The 5,306-nt window shown below is 41.6% G+C and overlaps 1 long non-coding RNA gene across 1 annotated transcript; it reads right to left on the reverse strand.

Moving 5' to 3' along the window:
• Window positions 1-482: 482 nt before the first annotated feature.
• Window positions 483-3,931, reverse strand: LOC129746731 (uncharacterized). Its single transcript, XR_008737361.1, has 4 exons — window positions 1,947-3,931; window positions 1,808-1,881; window positions 1,660-1,739; window positions 483-1,587 (listed from the first exon to the last, which is right to left on the reverse strand). It is a non-coding gene; the product is annotated as an uncharacterized LOC129746731 (long non-coding RNA).
• Window positions 3,932-5,306: the final 1,375 nt, after the last annotated feature.

Below are 5,306 nucleotides of genomic sequence, written 5' to 3' on the forward strand. Positions count from 1 at the left end.
TTCCTAAACACTACCCGCATACTAAAAAACTATATTACAAATAGTCAATACGATACTTCCACGTTCCCAGAAAAGGTTATTGTCTCCGTAAACGTAGCTTTTATTTAAAACTTTACTTCGACAACGATAAGAATATAAAACGAAAGTTCATGTGAATAGTGATGATATCTGGAAAGGTGAATGAATTGTTTAACGATTTACTTCAATTTGATCAATAATCGTTAAACTGTTCTCGAACCATAACGTTTAGCGTAATGTCATGTGTCAAACTCACGTCAAAAATGACCGAAATGCGGGTCAGAGATGCCAGATGGTTTTGAAAAAAGAAAACTCAGCCCGGATTCATGAAAACATCTTTAAATTAATTTTTCGAATCAATTGTTGATTTGTTCATACGCGGAAAGATAAAAGCAGATGCATTGTACAAAGAAAAAAAATTACATTGAGCCGATATCAAGAACTCTTATAGGTAGTTTGTGACGGATCGCTTACCGTAGACGAAGCTACGAAATTAATAACGCTCGAAAACTTTAAATTTGAGTTTCTTTATAAATCTTGCAACGTTTTACCCACATTTCCCCCATAGCATTTTCATTCAGATTCTATTTAACTTACGGCATTCTCCATGAAGGCGCTGCAGCGCACTGAGTGGCCACGAAGCTTTTCCTCTTCCGCCTTGGTGTGGGCAAACCTCCTCTCGCCGCCTCCGGCATCATGCCCCAAATGAATTTACCGATGTGTTCCGTTGTTGCGACGACCGCGATGTAGCCGAGTAGTGCCGTTGATGATGAATGGCCCAATGCCACAGTCGATTCGACGATAGCGGGTGTAGTTGAAAAGTGCGGTCGCAACTTCCGATGATGGTAAGTGGCCAAATGCCACCGTTGATTGCACCACTGCAGGTGCAGCCGAGAAGTGCAGTCGAAGCTGCCAATGATGATAGGTGGCCCGATGCCACAGTTGATGTAACGACCGCGGATGCAGTCGAAAAGTGCAATTGAAACTGCCAAAGATGAGTGGCCAAATGGTACCGTTGATGCGACGACCGCAGATGCAGTCGATGAGTAGAGCCGAGACTGCCGATGTTAGTGGATGGCCAAAGGCCACAGTTGATTCCACGACCGCCGGTGCAGCCGTAAAGTGCAGTCGAAGCTGCAGATGACAATAAGTGGTCAGATGCCACAGTTGATTGCACCGCTGCAGGTGCAGCCGAAAGGTGCAGTTGAGACTGTCGGTGAAGTCGAATGGCTAATTTCCACAATAGATGCTACGCCTACGGGAGCCTTAGAAACAAAGTGTCTCTACGAGGATGCTGTGTGGCTCAACGCCACCTTTGATGTTGCACCGCGGGTGCGTTCTAGCCGAGAGAAGGCAGGCAGTTGTAGCCGAGACTCCCGGTGATGTTAAATGGCTAATTGCCACCTTTGAAGTTGCCAGCGCGGGCACGTTGTGGCCGAGGCGAGGCTGGCAGTTATAGCCGAGAGTTCCGGAGATGCTGAATGGCTAAATGCCACCTTTCCTCCGGCAAAAGTTGCAGGAATCGATGGAAACCTCGAAGGTGCTTGATGGTGGATAAAAGAAGGCCGCCTGTGTTGGACATAAGGCGTTTGTTAGAGGAAAAGGTTGCAGGCTTTTTTTTTTTCGAAGGTGGTGTCTTACCTGAGCGACCCTCTTGTTCTTCTTTTTCTTTTCCGCAGTCTTGAGCTCGAATTTACCCTTTTAGGTGGGCGTGTGTGCACCTAGAAGCCGTGAATAGAATGGTATTAGCACTAAACCATTAGTTTGTTAGGTCAGTTAGGTGTCTCACCTTCCAGTGGGGCTCTGCCCTCTACGCTTCTTCCGCGAGCACGTGCCGCGTGGCTGGTATGCGCCTTGTCGGAGCTAAAGCGAAACATACGCGTTTTCTGTTAATTTTACGGCACTTTGCCCGCTCGAATTTAACATACCTTTTCCTTTCAGTGCTGAGGAGCTGTCGTTTGCGGGTTTCCTCCGATTTTCCTCCGATTTTCCTGTGTGAAACACTACCTCGCTACACTTCGCTCTCGTGGCGATCGTTTTTCTTATTCGCACCCGGACGGAAATGATAATGACATTTCCCGGGTTTTCCAGCTCACGCTAAACGTGAAATACCGTGTATTTTACACGCCGAGTATTTTGTCGTGTTTTTGGGTAAATTTTAACGACACGCTATGAATTATCAACATGGGGATGGGTTTTTTGGTTGCCAAATTATCGTATCATATTATTTAGGACTAGAAACATCAAATGAAATTTAAATTGTAACACAACATTGCTGCTTAGGCAGAAATTTTCATGGATCATGACAGGGATCCATGAAAATTTCTTATCCTGTTCTAGAAATTCGATGGAGTTCAACGACTACTTTCCGATCCAATCTCGGAAGCTTATCACCTTCTCTATAGGTGTCTCCGGCTCAATAAACAAACTCAATACAAACGGTACTCGATACCAACAATTTTGGCAAATGTCCAAATACAAATACAACTCTAAGCCATCGAATTATGGCAGATTGTGTCGGTAGGTACCAGCAAATGTGGCAGATTTTTCCATCGAACTCTGAGAAAATTCAACAATATTACTCCCACTTTAGCAGCTTACAAATATCCTAGATCTAATAGCCATTGTAATGAAGAATGACTGAGATCTTACGAGTAGGACTTAACGAAACATACTAGGCGGTACTGGTATACTGGTTAAAACGAAGCAACAGAAGTCTAGGGAAGAGAGGGATTTAGTCCTCTAAGTTACGAAGAGCCCAAGATAGAGGTTTTACCGCGCCTCCAGATCGCGTTCCTTTTGAATTGTCTTGGCAACCCCCTTTGACAACTGTGCATGATCCTTAACATACGATTTTAATACGATTTCGCATTTATAGAAGACAGTTTTACTGTCGGCACTTATTCTAAACGATGTTCTATTGTGTATTAATGGCTTTGACCGTAGTAGGTCTTTTGGCTTTTATAGGGGATGTTGGGAGATTGTTTTTTGTTTCAACGACCAATTTCTTGATCGGGAGTCTTAATCGGGAAGTCTTGATCGGTTGGTTGAAAATAGTCTTGATCGGTTAAGTCTTGATCGGGTCGTCTTGGTTGGTTGTGGGTAGTCTTCATCGGGTAGTCTTGATCGGGTTGTTTTTGATCGGGTAGTCTTGATCGGGTGGACTTGATCGGGTGGACTTGATCGGGTGGTCTTGATTGGGAGTTCATGATTGGTTGAAGGTTGTCTCAATCGGGTAATCTTAATCGGGTTGTCGTAATCGGGATTGTTTATAGATGTCACTATTCGGTTCTTCTTTCATCCAGGATGCTTGGTCGAATTATGGTCCTCCGGACTAGGAGAAAGTCAAAAGGAATCTTGCAACCTCTTTAAAGCAACACTGGGCGTTGTCCTGTTGATGCTTTGCTTGTTCAGCAGTGTTCGTGTTTGTGGGACAAAATCGGATGTTGATGCTGCTGCTATTGATCTCCTTCAGACGGCGCCTTCTTCCGGAGTCGTTGAGCATGGCAGATGGGGTGGTGGTGACGATAGACGTGTTTTTGCATCGACGAGGATTTTGTTGACTACCTTGGGTAGTGGACGTAGCTATACTTGTTACTGTACTCACGAGGAGGTAGATAAGAGATATTGCTCACTGCGTTTTCCAGATGCACGATTTTTCCCGATCGGCCTAACGGTGTTTCCTGCGCTGTTGCGCTTGGTTGACAGGCTTTGGCTGTGGTCATAGCTAAAGGTTTTGTATTGATTCGGAGATTGTTAGGGTTGGTGGATAATCTCCTAGTTGTTGTAGTAACGACTGGCGTGTTTTGACCTCGAGAGGCTCTTGTCGACTACCTTGGGTAGCGGTCATAGCTAGATTATTGGCGTGTGGCTTTTGACAGTTAGCGAGAGAGAGTCGATATGGTAGTAGCGGCCGTCATGATGTCTACTAGACCGCTGCAGGCTTTGTATGGGAACTCTGAAATTTATAAGTTATTACAACTCCCATACCATTTTCTGATGGTATTTTCACACACAAAAATCTCCGTAAAGTTTGGAAGCGATACATTGAGTCCTGATTTAGCGCAACGAGTTTTAATTTTGTATGGAGAATTACATGGAGAATCAATTTTTTTTATTCAAAAATCGTTACAGATTTACAGAAATTTCGGAAAAATAAAAAAAAGGCTGAATACTATTCCTCGAATTAATCTCTACAAATGATGTGAAGGTACTATGATGCTTAGTTGTAACACAACAAAGATATTTGGAATTTAGAAAAGATTTATCAAAAACTTAGACGAGTTTGCTTCCCTCATGGCATCGCTGGCTGAAAACTTGTATGCAAGTTATTCCTTCCCAGATCGAAGGAACGGTCCCGAATCGGTTCGAAATCGGTCAGAAATCAGTCCAAAATCAGTCCGTTTAACAGGTGAAGATTTATAATGTTGAATTCTTTATAAACTAAGTTTAGTTACTTTACTTTACACTATGCAAGGAATATTTAAATAAGGTAGTGTCGAGAGCCATATTGGATTTTTTTGTGACGTCACAAAAACGAATGTATCGAAAATTTATATGCGAATGGCAGAAATTTCAAAGAAAAACATGTTTTAGAATGAAAATGAATTCCAATTTCATTTTGATTGTGTTGTAAGACCTCTATTTCACTATGTTATGAAATTTTCTGGTCCTTTAAAGATTGCATTATGTTTTATTTCTCGTTTTAACAATGAACGCAATGTCATCTTGAAGCTAAAACGTTCAAAAACGAAGATAAAATCTACTTTAAAAAGGTCTAGCTGGTGGTTATTGAGTGTTCAACTGATTGTCATGATTTTTATCCAATCGGTTTACCATATTCAATTCTTATGTAGAACAATTAACATCAATTGATTATTGTTAACTCGATTTCCTAAAATGCGAATAAATAATTGTGGTTTTATATCAAAGTTTGTTTTTTGATAACTTTTTTGTAATAAGGATCTTAAACTGCACTGACTTGATCATTTTCATGGAAGAATTTGAACTAATTTTAAAGTTTTGCAAATTTGAGTAGGGAAAATCCACCATTTTTTCGAACTTCGATGGTCTATTTCATACAAAAATTACTTGAAAATCCAACTTTTTTCGTACCAAGCTTGAAGAGCAAGAATCCTTCTAAAATAACAGGTATTAAAAGTGGAACATTTCCAGCAAATTCTTCAAATTATCAACGAAAAAGACAAATTTCCTAGTAAATTAACAGATTTTTCGTGATTGTGACGTCGCAGTGTGTACTAATACTAAAGCAGGGCTGCCTCGACACT

The sequence above is a fragment of the Uranotaenia lowii genome, chromosome 2, assembly GCF_029784155.1.
Source record: "Uranotaenia lowii strain MFRU-FL chromosome 2, ASM2978415v1, whole genome shotgun sequence".
NCBI classification, from domain to species: Eukaryota; Metazoa; Arthropoda; class Insecta; order Diptera; family Culicidae; genus Uranotaenia; species Uranotaenia lowii.